The 18179-nt window shown below is 37.2% G+C and overlaps 1 protein-coding gene across 1 annotated transcript in view; it reads right to left on the minus strand.

The window, feature by feature from the left end:
- LOC134527589 (BMP-binding endothelial regulator protein) overlaps positions 1 to 16481 on the minus strand; it is a 367253-nt gene extending 350772 nt beyond the window's left edge. The window contains exon 1 of the mRNA XM_063360406.1: positions 16282 to 16481. The gene's annotated coding sequence lies outside the window, so the exon portion shown is untranslated. The remainder of the gene's footprint in view (positions 1 to 16281) is intronic.
- Between the last annotated feature and the right edge of the window lie 1698 nt (positions 16482 to 18179).

The following is an 18179-nucleotide window of genomic DNA, read 5'->3' on the forward strand; positions in this document are numbered from 1 at the left end:
GCGGACGGGTTCGCTCCAAGGAGAAAATTGACGCGGCGAGACCTCGTGGACATAGAGAAATGACACACACTCACTATTTGTGTGGCTATGAAACATGATTTTTTTCTGCAATTTAAATTGTAATATACAAAAAGTGTATTGAAAATTGAAACAAATATGGCGACACTATAAACTGTCAGGATCTTTATTTTTTTCTTACTCTCTACTTAGTTCCTTACAATAGCAAAACTTAATGGCTTCTAATAATGCGTTGTAATTTTTGCTTTTAAAGCGTGTTTTTTTTAGTTTTTATTAACTCAGAATTGAGATAAAATATCCAATTGTGAATCTAAACCATCCTCACTATTTGTGTGGCTATGAAACATGATTTTTTTTCTGCAATTTAAATTGTAATATACAAAAAGGGTATTGAAAATTGAAACAAATATGGCGACGCTATAAACTGTCAGGATCTTAATTTTTTTCTTACTCTCTACTTAGTTCCTTACAATAGCAAAACTTAATGGCTTCTAATAATGCGTTGCAATTTTTGCTTTTAAAGCGTGTTTTTTTTTAGTTTTTCTTAACTCAGAATCGAGATAAAATATCCAATTGTGAATCTAAACCATCCTCGAATCCCCGTGAACTCACACACAAAATTTCATCAAAATCGGTCCAGCCGTCTAGGAGGAGTTCAGTGACATACACACGCACACAAGAAATATATATATAAAGATATATTTTTGCAAATAGACCCCACTCGGATTTCTTGAACAGTTTTTAATCGCGTACTTTTCCTGAAGCTCTGCACATAGTATGTGTGCACAGGCAGGCGGGGCCCTTAAGGTTTGTCGTATTTTCTCCGCACTTTAAGTTTGTATGTCTCATGTAAATTGACTCAAATTTCACAGTTCTCAAAAGCAGTCAGAATTCAGAAAGGACAACATAACTTTTTGTCACATCTAAGTGATGATCACTTTTCGTAAACAATCGACATGTGATGAATTAGCAAGTGGTATGTAGTAAATAGGTACCACTGGTTCACAGGGGGGAAAAAAAAAATTTCCGTACTTTAAAAAAATATTTTTTGGAAACCACTTGCCAAAAAATTGTGTGTCGTATTACAAGAAAGATATGGTTATTTGTGCATGTGATACTTGTTTTTAACCATGCAAAAGATAATCGAATAATTGGACATTATTTTGTTTTATTGTGCCTATTATAGTGTGCAGTTTGTACTGGAAAGCTATCCAGGGAACGGTTTACAAATAACTCTGACTATTGGAGGTATACGTGGACAATATGAAGCATATTTTATTGGGAACGCTGTTTTGTGGTGATACAGTTGTTGCGATGCAAAGTGGACTGCGCAGATCTCGTGCGCGCGAGGCAGCCGGGCGGGGAAGTTGCGCCTGGAGAGAGGAGAGAGGAGGGAGGAGAGAGCCGGGGAGACGCAACACCTGCCCGCCGGGACGCCGCGGGCTTCGCGGGCGACCCTCGACAACCAGTTCTGCGGCGCTCTCCCTCGCGCGCTGCCGCCCACACGCCTCCCGTCCTCCCTCTTCCTCTCTCTCACGCTGCTGGGACTGCTGCCGCTATCTGTCGGCTGGGCCCGCAACCACCGCGGCTGCCGAGACTGACACCCAGCTTTTTGAAGTAGTTTTAGGCCCGCCCGCTAGATAGTAGCTTTCATAATATGTTACTAGCATACCTACAGCACATAGATTTAGGGAATAAATGCATCAGCAAACAAACCAGTAAAAATTAAAACACCTAATTTTTCAAGTTTTTGCATCTCATACTCATTTATACAACAGGTTTTTTTGTATTACAAAAAAGCGTTAAATGCTTTTCGCACAGTTTAAATAAGCAATAAGTCGTTGTAGTTAGGGGCTCACCCAAGAGATAGAGTCACATCCCGCGGAAAACATGGTTCCAGTTTCCACTGTAACAGTCGCACTTCTATATCGTCCTCCTTGTTCTATGATAACTAATAGAAAACAAAAAAAAAAGATCTTGGATCCAATGTTTTATGTTTATAATCTTAATTAGCTACTAGACGACTAATTGATTAGTAAAATAGATTTAAAATGTACGAGAAGCACTTAACATTGTTATGTAATAAAAAAAACTAAAAAATGTGTGCGTGGAGTCCACGCGCGACATAAGTCAATTTTCTTGCTTGTTATGTATAGATAGAGATATTTTACCGATATGTTTTTATTAGAACAAGAGATAATAATTTAGAATAGTAAGGATGCAGTTATTATATCAAATGAAATAACTGTTTTTCACACAAATAAATAAACTTTAGATACTTTGAATAAAACAAATTAAGTAAAAACCTTTCTCGTACATTTAAAACAAACTTCGATTTTAAATAATTCTTAAACTTGAAGCTTACCGATAATTAGGTAGTTCACGTCCAAATGGACGTGTATAGTCTGAGGTAGGTATCTGTCATGTGAAAGTGACAACATGGCATACGAATAGGACCTAGCTCAATGCTACTTTGTTGAGCCACAGTCACACACAGCTACACTCCGATCAAGAAATGTTCACGCCACTTAGTTAAACTTAACACATTTACACAATCGTGGGCTCGTAACTATAAAACGGTTTGTGATTTAGTTAATCAAAAAATATTTCGTGTAAAATAACTACTCAAGTCAAACTAAAATGTGATTAGCATTACACCAGCAGAAATATTTAGTTACACAGCTAAAACAATACTCCAATAACACTGTTTAACAATACTGATTTACACAAGTAATTAAGTTAAATACATACATAAAAGAAAAACATTTATTTTCGAATATGATCTGTGGAACGGTATGCTACAATTAGCTCAAACTCCGTTGTGTTGCCCTTTGTCCAAATATCCCTTACTAGATGCCAGCAATTCGGGGTGGTGTCGGGCGCAAGCGGGACCCTAACGCCGTGACCCGCCTATCCCTGCAGCATGGCAGGGTTCCACCTGAGCCGCACGCCGCCACGTGGAGCCCACTCAAGGCTGCTCCAGCGATCACAGACCATGCCAACGGCCCCGGAGTGGGGATAGCGTGACGTCCACTACAAGAAACCACCGCGCACATGAAAGTGCGCAAGTGCGCAAGAATGCAAGAGGGCAAGAGCACAATAGTGCAAGACAGCAAGAGTGTAAGAATGCTGCATCATTCATACCTTTCCCTTTCGTTTCCTCTATCGGTTCCCCCACCGCGAACCTAACTATTCCCCTCCTCACCCGGTTCCCCCACCACATACCGAGCCATTTCTCTTCATGCGATCAGAATTTTCGCAACGCTCGAAAATTGTTAGCCCTTGAGCAAAGCAGTCCCACTTCAAAAGCATGTTCCATAGATATGTGTATGAGGTGCCAAATTGCTGGTATGCCACACTTCAAAAGATGTGGCAACCAAAATAAAGTGTGTTAAATTTTACTTCTTTTTTACCTGATAATATCTGATGCATTACTTCTCACAATAAATGTTGGTATGTCAGTAAAAAAATATGAAAGCTACTATCAAGCGTGCGGTCCCAAAACTACTTTAAAAAACTATGCATAAGTCTGGGCGACTAGAGTTTCTCTTCCATGTCTGGACGCACTGGAGGACGACTGGAACTCGGCACAAGTCTGAGCCACTCTCTTCAGTCACAACTTGGTTCTGTCTTTGTGCGTTGTAAAATAGTATTTTCTTAGCTTCAACATTAGCCTGCCTAGATAGCGATCACAAAAGAACATAGTTGGTTTAAATATTGGTTTTATAGCGCAAGAGTAAGGCTTTGGTTTCAAAGTTAACTTGCCTGAATAGCGATCACAAGATAACATATTTGGCTTTAAATATAGGCCTCCTTTATAGCTGTACGCAAGAGTATGTCGTTGGCTTCAACACAGGTACAGCTTAATAGCATTAGGCAATCGTTCGTCATTAACTCTAATATTTACCCTTTTTAATAGCAGTGTGCAAGAGAACATCGTTGTATTCAAAAGCGACAATCTCTAAAGGTATTGCGCATGGGTACATAAGATTCTTCAGTAACGAAACTATTTGGTAGTATTGTGCAAGAATACATAGTTGGCTTCTATGCAGACACTCCCCAGTACCAATACTCAATAGCATGGGCGTAGACCCAGGGGAAGGAGGGAGAAGGCAGGTACCCGGGCCTCTGGAATTAAGAAGCCCACTGAGGGTGACCTGCTTGCACTTGCCAAATCGTGGCTGTGAAATGGGTTTCATGTCAAAACTATATCTTATTGAAATGTTTCTTTTTAAGTTAAAGTTTTCTCCTTATTGCATGTATGTAGGCCAAAATATGGGTGTTATAAAACGTAGAAGCGCCGTATCAAGAGATGACAAGTTGGTTAACCACATGTGTAAAACTCTCGGGCCACGCGGGCCGCCTGAAATTTCTCGGGCCCACCTTGCGAATCCTACATATTTGCGTCCCTGCTCAGTAGTATATCATTGGCCTTAAATATGGTGCATAAAAGTACAGGGTTGCGTTCAAAATTAGCCTCCTTTATAGCAGTAAGCAAGAGTTATTTGGCTTCAATAAAATTACACTTGAATAGCGGAGTGCAAGAGAACGTCGTTGGCTTCAAAGTAGACAGTCTTTAAATGCAGCACAAGTATGTCGTTGCCATTATTATAACCTTGCTTGGATAGTGGTAGTTAAGAGCGTGTCATTAGATCAAACTGACGCTTTTAAATTGGCGCTCCTTGTTAGAAGTATGCAAGAGAAAGTGCTTTGCTCCCAAATTTCTCCAACATTTGCCTGATCACAGTATAACGTAAAAAAATATCCTTCTGGCTTCAAAGGTAATTTAAAACTTATATTTCTTAGATAGGTACACTGTTTTCTCTATTATAGCTCAGGCATTTTCCTGTAAACCAGGAGTTCCCAAAAATTTTAGGTGTAGGAAGAGGGGTTATAATGAGGGGATTGAGGTTGGAATGGGGTAATGGTGTTAGAATGATTGGGATGCATTCGAATGAGAGTAATGGGGATATAATGAGCTAGAGAAATATAAGTGATTGGGAGCGAGTTATGAGGAATGTGGGAGGTTATTAGGCACATTACATGAAGAGGAAGGGGTATTATGAGGAGGGAATAATACATTTAAATTATAATGGGTTCGATCGAGTGGTAGGGAATTAAAGGAGTAAAGCCGTGATTAAAAGGAATAAAAATGGCTATGAAGCACTCTGAATGAAGAGGAGGGTTAGAATGAAGAGGAGGGTTAGAATGAAGAGGGTGGGTTAGAATGATCGGCAATAGATAAATGAAAGGAAGTGACCTTAAGAAGAAGTATTAGAGAAAGAGGAAGGGGTTGAAGGAGTGGGAGGTTTTTTAATTGAGAGGAGAGGATTAACATTAGAGGGGCTTGGATAGGATTCAAAATAAGTGATTAAGGAAGAGGGGGGAAGGTTTAAGAAGGAGGGGATTATAAGGTGTTTTAGAAGGTTATTGGCTGCATTCCTTTTCTACTGCGAGCATACACTACATACCAGCGCACACACAGACCAATGTGTCAAATGTATCCAACAAAACACGCTCCCCACCCGTTGATCCAAATGATTTGAAAAAAAAAAAATATTTGTAGGGTGGTGCATCTTGAGATATAGTGCACAGAGTGATAAGTAGAAACCTCTGTTTCTGGCCTCGCGTCACACTAAATGCCGCCCCCTCCCCCCAAGGGAAATGATATATCGCCGGGTACTGAGAGCAGCTGAGATCACTGACTAGCCAACCTCTATATCCAGGGACTGCTTGGGCAGCTGAGGAACAACGCTTTGGCGTCTGGGTTGGAGCTGAAACTACCAATTGATATCACCGACTAAATAAGAGCGTTTTCAAAATAGTTTTCTACCGCACATTAACCTCGTCGCTGTCACTAGAAAAGTGAATGCGGCCATGTAAGTTGAGGGAGGGAGTGTGATATTAGGGTTGAGGAGGGTGTAGTCCGAAGGAGTGGGAGGAAGGTTATAAAGACTGGAAGGAGAAGTAAAGAGGAGAGGTGAAGATTAAGGCTGGAGTATGGCTCGGTGGACGCGCCCTCTGGAGCTCTCAGAAGGCCCTCGACATCGGAATGTCAATTTACCGAGCGGTGTTTTGAAACAGTGCCGTTAAATCACTGCCAATTAGCATACTAATTGATTTTAACTATTAATTCCGGGCGTGTAGTTAAGATCTTAGGCGCACATTTAAATTTAATTACATATTTTTTACTTTGACATCACGTGAGGTGGCGCGCTTTAATAACCTCTGTGATTAATTTTATTTTTATTTTTCAATTTTTATGACCGCCTTTACTTGTCAAGTAGACACCTTTAATAATCTTACTGGTTTTGGAAGTGAAAGTTTGTCAATTAAAGGTATTTGGAATGAATAGTCTGAATATTTCACTGCACGTTGAATTAAAGTTATTTGTTAGTTGTGTCACATCAAGAAATGTCGACTTAATAGTTTAATAGATGGAGAAATCAGCGACATAATATTCAAGATGTGGTTCATTATACCAATCTAGAAATCATGTGTCAGTTATCAATTACCAATAAACTAATTGAATGAATTTGTTATTAGTTAATAGTATACCAAGTTCAGTAATGTTTTTTATGTGATTACATAAGCAAAGTTAAAAAAAATGTTTTAAAAAAACAGGTACCTATTTTAAAAATGAGTTTTTCACATGGTTTGCAAAGTCTGAATTATGTATTTAAAGTTTAAAAATAATGTGTGTTGAAATCCTCAGGGTACTAATGCTGAGTTACAACCTTTGCTTGTGCCAAAATAAATATTTCGAAAGGGAAGCATTACGTAAGCAATTGCGTTTTGCCGTCGTTAACCGCAATGATAGCCCAGTATCTACCCGACAGTAAAATTTTGAACTATAAAAAGTCGTAACATTGTTTAGTAATGTTACTTTTGGTGTGTTTTTATGTTAATTAAAGGTTATGTATGTTTACAAAAAAATGTTTAGATGAACAAAATATGCTACAGTTTTGGTTAAAAAACATAATAAAAATAATGTATTTAAACAACTAAAATGTTAAAATACATAAGGATGTACATATAACTGAAATTACATATTCAACACATTTTAAAATTATCAATGAATTATCTTTGCCAGTACTTATACTGTAGTAGAATAAAAAAACTTAAATCAATATTAAAATAATATTACCTACGTCTCAGAGTAAATTAACTAAGATTAAGTTATTGTAAAAATACATAAGAATACTTAAAAAAATGTTATTGACTATACATCACTAGTTCAATACATTATTGTAAATGTGATACTCCCTTTACTTTATGGTTTATTTGTGTGCACAATATTTTAAAATGTATACACGCACAGCTATAAAATATTTGACAAATAATTGCAAAGATACTTTTACACTTTTGATAATAGTTTAACTTGATCATATGAGCAAAAACATACTAACTGGTGAGGTCCTACTATACCAACATCGGTAGAGACTCTGTTGTAATATATATTTTGTGTAAAATTACAAAATGTTTTACAGTGTACATTCATTAGTATTGCTAGAAGCCATAATGTGCCTCCCGTGTGATATTCGATAGCAAACGAAACGCGCTATCTACGAGTATCTGGTCATTTTTCCTTCGTCAGCAAAGAGAGTTCTGAATTAGTACAAGCACGGAACTGTTGTGGAGCCGTTCAGTTGAAACTTTGTACCAAATATTGAGAAGCCGCTAAAGGCAATATCCGCTATCAAACGTTGCTCGCGTCAGTGAATTATCAAATAAGGATGATGTAATTGTTATGATGCAGCACTTACAAAAAATTTTCCATGGCGATATTCACAAGTTCATCTCAAACACTTTAGTAACCATGGATTTGTGTGAGGTATCTGGGAGTATAAAACCCCACGACTAGATAATTCTGTCTCATACACAACTCTTCCAACACCTAGTTGTTTATGAAACATTTTTCCATGAAATACAAGGCGAGTTACACATTAATTATAAAACTTAGTTGATTATCATTTAAAATTTTTTTTGTCATATTTCTTAATTAGAAGAAATTTAAAATGTACCTATTTAACTTGTCAATAAAATTTCTTTAAAAATTGATTCGAAAGCGTATATTTTGGGGGGAAAAGTTTATTTTTAATTTGGAGAAAACAAAGATTATGTTAAATTATATTTTCTATAATTATTTTTTTCTCGTTAGATTCCCTCAATATTAATTATACACCGATGATGGAGTAAATTTTAAACTCAAACATTTTTAACAATAGCTCACTGAAGAAATATTTCACTGTGATTACGCTAATTTATTCAATACAGTTTTATTGTGCTACACGGTTTAATGTGAGAATCATTTCAATTGTTACAAATCTTTGGCATTTTAAAAATTGTTTTTATTTGGGCATTAACACTACGAAATGATTGTTTGCCACGAAAAACATTTTCTTTGTACTAATTATAATTAGTTCACAAAGGATACTTCAGATAAAAATATGTTGTTTGAACTAAAAATTTTCTGATCTGACCGAAGTAACTTATTGAATTATGGTGGAATTTGATTTTTTTGAATCAAAATAAACTCTTTGTTACTGAGAAATCGTTTACTAAATTTATTAATCTATATATTAATACTTCAACTTGTTTGACATTATAATGGCAACCATTTCGTTGACTCTAATAATTATTTTTGTAAGTTTGACATAGCTCGCGAACTGAAATATGTGTGTGTGGGTGTGTATATATATATATGTGTGTGTGTGTGTGTGTGTGTGTGTACGTTTTCCTTACAATATTCAATTGACTTAAGAGTAATATTTTCAATTGATAGCAATATTATGAAAGTCAGTCTATTTTGTTTTACAGAAAAATATTTTATTATTTAAACATTACATAAGAATAGGATACATGATACGCCAAAAAAAAAAACCCTAAACTACTTTTTTAAATTAATTTACTTACTGACATACTACTAATGTAATGAATGATCAAAAGCAAACGAGTGATATGTTACATGAATAGGCTTCTTTAAAAATAGTTAGTTAATACTATCTTTCTCATGACGTCAGGTGTATTAAAAATGACCACATACAAATTTATTAGAATTGTACAAAAAATTATAATTTTCTTTTGAAAACTGTCCAAATTATGTGATTCATAAAATTAAAATAAACTCATATAAGATGAGAGAAATTTTCTTTACGATGTAGTCCTACTTATAAGTCATTCAGATATTTTTACGGTTATACTGGTTTTTGCGATTGGTACGTGTTTTGGGCACTAATAGGCACTTGTGTGTTAAGTAATTACTTGAAATGTTTTTATTTAAACAAAGTCAAAATTATTCAAAAATTACAGGCAAAGAATTACACTAATTATTTAACAAAAATATTTTTGATTAGTGTAGTAGAGAGAAAATTGCAACCGATTATTTAAGGCTAAGTCTTATCATGTAAGTTTTTAACTAAACATTTCTCGTGGATATTCGTCGCTCATCACTTTTATAATCAAGTAGAAACTTTTACCTCACTAATTGTGGCAAAAACTCGAGCTTTTACATTAATTTTTAGATATGAATCATCCTGTACAGTTTCTTGGAAACACTAAAAAAAAAACTATCATTATGCCAAAATAACAGCAGCAAGACGCACGATGCGATGATGGCGATGCGGTAGGAAAATATCACGTTATTGTAACCAACTAGTTTCCACCAGCGCAGCAGTCAAAAGCATGCGGTTGTACACAAAATGTTTCTTGCTGTTTCATATGCACCAAACATACGACATCCACCATTGCTCACAGTTTTTTTTTTTTTTACCGCGCTTTAACTATCTGAACCTGTATGTACGTATATATGGACTATGTAATAAAAATTTTCCAATCATTTTTACAGACTTACCGACGTCCGAATGTGTTGAAATTTTTGCATTCATATAAAGAACCTCTGACAATAAAATATTTTGATATCTTAATGCCTTAGTGTTAGAGGGGAAGGGGTTCAGAGAGTTAAAAAAAACAATTTCGAGCTATGGGTTATAACCATACTTTTTGTGTATCCATGAGTTGGGGCGTGGTGGGAATTTGCCACAGGGTCTACTGTTATGGTATATGTGTGTGTGTGTTAAAGACCCAAAATTTCGAAAATTTTGAAACTAAATGCTTTTTAGATTTGGAGTATTTCCGATCCTAAGGTCGGGTTATGATGGAAAATTTGCCTGGTGGAGGAGGGGTAATGCCTCTAAATTTCGAAAATATCAAAAGTATATTCTGTTTGATTTATAATGTTTCCATGTCGGGTTATGGTGGAAAATGTGCCCGGAGTTCGTTAATGGCAATGTGGGTACTATATCTGAAATTATCTGGCCACTCTTGCGGCTGATCAAGTGTATGATACGGACATTCCACCAGTCTGTGTTGGTTTTGGCACAGATGGTGTACACATAATTAAACCAATAGCTATTCAGTTTCCGGCGAAATACAGCTATGGTACTGCTGAAAGGGGAATATTGCCATTAGTACTGTTGGGAATCTACTTTGCATTAAATGCAAGGCTGCACTGTAGATTATGCAGTTGTTTATTTGGGATCGCGATTATTTGCTGCTGGACAGGCTTATGTAACTCTTTGTCGCGTAAAGCCGCTGGATGGTCTCCAAGTAGAAGAAATTGATTGCTCTAGGATAACTAGAAAATGTCCTTGTAATGTTGGCGCATTAGCTGAAATGACTAGATTACATAGATAAACAATAATGACTAATTTTAAGTTTATTGTAACAAATAAATACTTTAATCACGCTTATTTACGGTAGTATTTTTTAATTTATTTCAATTACTCATATTCAAAATTTTTATTTTATTTGAGACTAAAAATATAAAAAACCTATAGTTGAAAAATAAAAAAACCGCTTTTATTGTAGACTAAACTAAAAATTTTAAAAAGTTAAATTTAATTTTTTTTGTTCAACAGCCAAATAATGCACCACAACTCTGTATAACTAAAAGCGTGGGGTACTGTCTTATTAAATTTTCGTAATGACTTTATCCTAAATTAAGTGATAGAAATTTGAAGACAAATTATATCAAGAACCCCCTGGGTGTTGATCCCAGAGGAGGGGGGGGGGGGGGCGAGGCAGGGGGGCCCGGATCCCCCTGGAATTAAGAAGCCCCTCACTTAGGGCGCCTGCCTGCACTTGCAGGCGTGACAGTGAAACGTGTTTGATGTCAAAACTATGTCTTATGGAAAACTTTCTGTATATTTTAAAGTTTTCTTCATATTGCATGCTCGTAGGCGAAAATATGGGCAGTGTACACAATACGGGCACCGTACCCAGAGAATATGACGTGACAATTAAACCCATGTGCAAAATTCTCGCCCCCCTCTTCCGGCGTAAATTTCCGCGGGCCACACCTGCGAATAAAAAAAAAATTCGCCCCTGATGCACCACATTACTAATTTTAATTTCATTATCGTTATTAAGTTCATATATTCATTTTCGTATTGAATATATCCTTAAATTTTCGAAATGATTATATCCTAAAAAGATTATATGACTATATACTAAAGTTAGAAATAGAAAATCTATGACAAATTATATCAAACACCCCTAGTTTTTAGTTTATAGAGTTATGGTGCATTATTTGGCAGTTGAACAAAAAAGTTAAATTAAAATTTTATATTTCAATTTTTATTTCATTCAACGATAAAAGCGTTTTTAAAGGTTTTCTAATTAATAGTTTATTTGATAGATATGTTTAAAAGATTAATTAATTAAATTAAAATGGAAAACTCAATTGCAAAAACCCCTCGATGTAAACACATTTCAGAGATTTCACAGATAAATTTAGTAAATAAAACCTTTAGAATTACCAACGCACCATTTTATCCATCTTTCAAAAACAAAACACTTAAACGCATTTCTGCCCACGACGCGACGGCAATAGAAAACATTTCTAATCGGAAATTCTATCGCATCCGCCATTTTTAACCCGCCATGCCGTCATAAATCTGTTGAACGTGATTAGTTAAGACATCTTTACGTTGTCGTCTCACCGTTGTGCTGTAGTGATGCCCGGGTATGAATCCGAGAACACTGAGAACACTGTTTTGTAGAGATAGAATTGTTTTCATGTACAAGTACAAATGTACAAATATCTGTATTTTTACACCAATATTCCTGTTCCGTTTGAAAGTTTAATTTACAGCGCAGTACGTTCAGCTGCTCCGCCAAATGCGCGAAGCCGCGTCCTTGTACTAGGATCCCAAGACCCGCCTGCCTTCGGCACGAGAACACCCGGCATCTTCCGGTTCTGCGCCACGCACCGACCTGCCCGCGCGTGGGTTATACCCCTCCCTCTTCACCCCCTCGCAGTACATCCCGCAGGCTAGTCTTCAAATCCTTGCACAAGGACATGTTGCTCTGGGCCGTTGGGAGGGACACTGGGCTGTTGCAAGCTCCGTGTTGTACCGGTTTACTTCCTGGCCCACGTTAGGGCCCTTCCACACTGTCCAACCTTCGCTCCCTGCGTCTTCCAATAAACCTGGTCAAATAACATTGAAGGGTTGTGACAATGCCTAAGTGGGTCTGTCCCTTTTCATCTAAGTTTAACAAAGTTAAAATTGCGGAGTTCGAGTGGCCGAACTTGAACAAAATTATGTATATATCAGAGGCGTATTTTTAGCTTTTAAACTGGAGTGGCAAGGCGTACCGGGGGACTGAGGGGGTACAGAATGCCACGTCTAAGGGGGTCCTCACCCGGGAAATTAAAAAAAATTGTTAGTTTTTTTAAGCTTTTTCAGACTATTTTCACCACAAATCATAAAATAATTACTACCATTATCTACACTGGATTGGACAATGCTGGGGTGGCTACTGCCTTTTTTCCATGTCACCCCCAAATTACGCTTATTATATATACATATGCTTAAATACATGCAGTGCAAACGGTTACCTAGCAAAATTAACTAGCAGAGTTGAATTGTTAATATATTTGTGAATTATGGATAAGGAGAACCAAATTGAATAAATAACTTAAATGTTTTGAGTTTAAAGGCAATGCTGGGCTCCACTGCGTGGTTTGGTTTAATTTTCTTTGGAAAAAATTATTTTAATTTTATTTTGCCTTTTTTAATCATAAACAGATTTATGGTTTTAAAAGACTAAGTAAAATGATTTTTTTTTCTGAAAGAAATTAAAACCTTATCATAAAGTAGTCAGTAAAATTAACTTTAAACCTAGACAGTTCCAATTTTATATTCCATTTAATTCTAGTCCATACTGCACAAATAAGTTAAAAATGCAATTTTGCCAGCTAATTTTGCAAAAAAGTATGAAATATATATATTTTTCATTTTATGAAAATTTAACTACACAAAATGTCGGAAAGTTTAACTGTGTGGAACGTAAATATAAAATAATGGCCTGGAACGGGACATAAAAACCTTGAGAGGCCATGTTTGTTTGCCCATTTGGATGGCTATAGTTTCCATCAAATATTAAATATAGAAGTCTTATTCTAGGATATAATGTATGTTTGCCAGAATCAGCCAATCAGAATCGAGCCCAGTGAAAACAGAAATCGCTTGCGTTTCCGTCTCAAACAATATTTAAAGTAGCAAGAAAAGATGAGAGATAAAATAGGATCGTTAAGTAAAAAACTATAAAAAAAAATATTAATATTAATATTTTATGTAAAGTAATTTACGCCCAAAAATATATGTAGGAATTTATAACTTTGAAACTTTGCAGGTCATTAATTTTATTATGCAACGAGTATAGATGTTATTTAAATTTACCAATGTTTAAAAACTTATAAGCAACGCAATAATAATAAAAAGTTAAATTTATATCCAGATTTAAAAAAGAATATATTAAAATTATTTATAAATCATATTACAATTGAATATTTTGTGTATATGAGTAGAATGAAAATAGTTGTGTGATATTATTTAAAACATGTATGAGGCTATCTGAACAAATTTATTTGATTTACAAATTAATTAAAAGCTTTATAGGTTCCAATATCACCCCCCCCCCCCCCTAACTTTTTTGTTTTCAACTGTAAAAAGGCTTAAAATTGATGCGTGACTACTCTCAATGGTACATAGTTCTATATACAAACGGCATGCGTAACACTGTGTTAAATTCAACATTTTTCAACTGCTTAGTATTTATGAAAGGAGTTTGACTATGAAGAACATTAAGAGCCATTACACTTTCTTGTGGCTGTTTCGTTTCGTGGTTTCATTTTAACATGTATTAATTAGATAGAAAATAAGGGCTAAAAGGTGTGTTTACATATAGATATTTTCAGTTTGAAAAAAAAAAAAATATGGCAGATAGTACTTAAAATAAATTAAGTTCATATTTAATATTTAATAACGTCGCCATTAATTTACAGTGTCACTGTCCAAAGTCCCACAGAGGCACGTAACCAACTGACAGATTTCACGCCAGCTCGGTGACTGGCCCGTAGAGGTGAAGAGAGGTGTGATGCGCGAGTGAGTGTCGCCCTTAGCGCCCCCGCGCTTTAGAGGTAATGCGCCCAGACAGAAGTTGCATGTTTACGTTCAGTTCACACCGACACTCCTGTTGCAACTGGTCTCTGATAGTTCTCAGGACCAATGCTAACCCATTCCCCAACTGCCAGTGGAAAAGCAATATATGTTGTTTGTTTAGGAAGACTGACAACTATACGAAGTTATTTTACAAACACTGTTGACAGAACATTCGTAGAAACTTTATAGAATAGTAAAATTTTTACTAAGTTCTGTAGAGACCGGAAAATTTTGCGGTTTTAATGGACATTAGGATGTAATTTTAAATTTTTCTGTATAATCGAAAAAAAAAAATCTCCCATCCATTTGCTGCTTGATTCTAAGGTGTTTCATCTGGATGAACTGTGATTGATATTTCTTTGGTTGAATGTGACTCATTGGCACAAATATCTCCAGGTAAACTGTAAGCCAATTACAGAAGCAGCAGAAACGATAAGTATTTGTATTTTAGCCTATCATGTTATGAATCTACGACATAAGACTATACAAACACGCCGCTACTGGTGGAGAGGGCACTCTACCGTGGAACAGTGGCGGATCCAGTGGGTAGGCCGGCGAGGCCCTGGCCTACCAAACATTTTCAAAATTAGCAATTGGAAATAACACTTTTTATAAAAATACTCAATTCATATTAAGGGCAGTTGGCAATGGAATGAAACTATACGTTCGCCTGCAGATTTGTACCATTCTACATTAACGTACGGGTTGTATATTAAGACAAGTTTAATCCTAACAGATAATTTTGTGACCTTTATAAGTATTAAAGTGTATTTTGTTGACATACCATGATACGTTTATAATAATTATTGTGATTAATATATTTTACACATTGGCCTTCAGAGAGAAATAAATGACCCTCAGAAAGCCACAAAATTTACCATTTCGCATCTGGTTTTTAAAAAAAATTCCCCGGACCCTCGTTTTAAGTATATGAGGGCGAGACCCCCCGGTGGAGTTCGGACTCCCAAAACTGGGCATACCCAAACATTAATCCTGGAGCCGCCGCCCCCTGCACGGACCACGTTGCTTGTTGGTTTGTTCGCTTGTGGGGCTTGAAGTCACGCGGCAATGCACAGGCGACGGGAGCTCCGAGATCATAGCCGGACTCCGAACCACACGGCTACCGACTCGGTGCTCGCGAACACGGGTCACGCCGCGGTTCCTGGGATCGAACCCACGACCCTCGCCGCACGAGCGAGGAATCTTCCGTCCTCCGACACGGAGATAAAACAAATAAGCAGCGGCCGGAGAAATGCGCGGGTTCGATGACCCCGCGGTCCCGTGTGAGCCGCGCTCATGCCATCCGTCCATCGGCTGCTGAACTCAAGACAGTCCCGGGCGACACTCATCCAGCGGCGCGTTTGCTACTGGCGTCGACTGCGGTAGCCGCAGTGTTTCCAGGCGGTGATGTCAACACGAATATATTTCTGACACACTAAATTATTGACACTTTTATAATATAAAGAAATAGCTTCTTGTTATCTAGATTTGTAATTTTATACCTTATCATAGACGTTCAGTATTGCAGTATGCGTTTCGTCATTGACTGAGTTGTGTGCGGAACTAACTTTTTTTCGCCGGTTAGAACAAATATGAGATGGAAAAAATCACGTATTGCTAGTATGGACAAAGTGCATCAAAGGATAGCGTACAGTGATATTATTTTTCCCCCTACCAACGGTGGATGTTGAACATTGCGAAATGAGCTCGTGAATTTCTTGTCACTGTCTTAATGAACTAATCAGCACGGACTCACCTGTGCGCTGGTTTCCTGCAAATCCCCTGACTGTTTAATTTCTTCCTCCGCCAGGGAGTGGTTTCCGCCGGTCGGGGCGAACACACGCCACGAGGCCACACGCGCACGCGACCCGGAGGACGGGACTCAGCGACGCACTCCCACACGCACGCAAGCTAGCCTGGTCTCGCCGGCGGCCGAGCAGGCAGTGACCGGCCGCGTAGCTCTGGCCGCTGCAATATAGCTTCCCCTCCCGCCCACCCCCTCCTTTAATTCCCCCCCACCCTCCCCTCCTTTAATTTCCCCCCACCATTCTACCGGCCGGCGACCACCCCTCCCCCTTCCATCCCCCCACCGGAGCATGCGTGTTGTGCGACCAGCATCTACGTCACACGCTCCAGCCTCCCGGGTCGCAGAGTAGGCAGCCACGAAGAAGTGAAGTTGCGTGGCGTGACTATAGAGTACAGACCCGGGCATTTTTATGGTGTTTCCCATTACTCGGCTAGACCCTGTCCTACTCGTACTCGAAGTATAGAGACCTGCAAAATAAAGGCTAGCACATCAAGTATTTTAAGTTTGAATGGTTTTTCCAGTGAACCATGGGTATTTTGACTTGACGTCAAGCACTGAAAGCCATTGAGAAAATAACAATAATTTTAATATTACCCAGCTACACTTACTTTGGACAGAAGACACTGGCTTGTTTATATACAAGTCCGTGGAGTCTAGTCCATTACAAGAAAATTACTTGAATTTTTCATGTGTGGCGAAATGATTATTTGCTACAGCTTGTGTTTTAGACGCCGTCTCGGTATTGAATCGGTCCACATGGGTTTCGCACGACCGATGCTTCGATAATTTCCATTAGAACGAGGTCTTCTAACGAGTTTCAGATTAACGGTGGTCGCAAGACGTAGAAAGACACATGAGTTTGCAGGAAAACCTGGTGATGAAATACGTTTTTGTGGTTTGGTTAGATCTCTATTATTGTGTACTAGTTCGTTGAAAGGCGCCTAAGACACCCGTTGAAAAATTAGGTTTAAAAAAACACTTAAATTTAATATACACAATTTGTTTTTAGTTCAAGATTGAATATTGTGCGAGTGGAAATTATTTCTGATATATATATATATGTAACGATAAAAAATATTTCACAAAAAATATATATATATTAATTTCATCCCTATTATTTACCTATAATTTCAGCAGAAAGAAATCCAGTGATCACAAAAGAAGAATATAATATAAAAATTTAAAAGGGCGTAACTACAAAAAAGTAAATCTGCCAAAGAAATTTCAGAGCATACAAACATATTAATTTTTATGTATAAAATACTAACGGTTTTATAATAAAAATATAAACTTCAAAGATAAAAGTATATTAAAAAAAACGAAATTATCGAAAGGGCATAAATACAAAATTCAAAATATCATTAAAAATTTTCCAGAGACGCAAAATTTCCATTTCCAAAGAGAGAAAATTTTTCAAAGTTTTTCATTTAGAGGTAAACTTTCTGAGACATGGGACTTTTTAGTAATTATCAGTACAGAGTTGTTCGTAAGGCGTTTAATTCGCCTATTGCAAAGTGATGAATATAACAAACACTTTAATTTAATTAAGGCGTGTTGAAGAGCGAGGCGCCGGTTCACCATCTTGGATTATGACATCACGGCAGCCATATTGGATATCCCTGACCTTGACCTTTCACCTTATCCCCGGAGGACATGTGTAGTGTGTTGCGTACCTTACGGCCCGAGCAGGAAAGGCTGGTACTCAAGCAGTTACATTTTCTTATGTTGTCTTCAAAAATGACTGGGGATTCCACATTGAGGTTCGTCTTTCATATTTATTTGGCACTTGTCCAAAACTGAAAAGAAACTTTACATTGCCAGGTATTAATGCACCGATGTCTGGTAAA

Source organism: Bacillus rossius, chromosome 1, assembly GCF_032445375.1.
Source record: "Bacillus rossius redtenbacheri isolate Brsri chromosome 1, Brsri_v3, whole genome shotgun sequence".
Lineage (NCBI taxonomy): Eukaryota > Metazoa > Arthropoda > Insecta > Phasmatodea > Bacillidae > Bacillus > Bacillus rossius.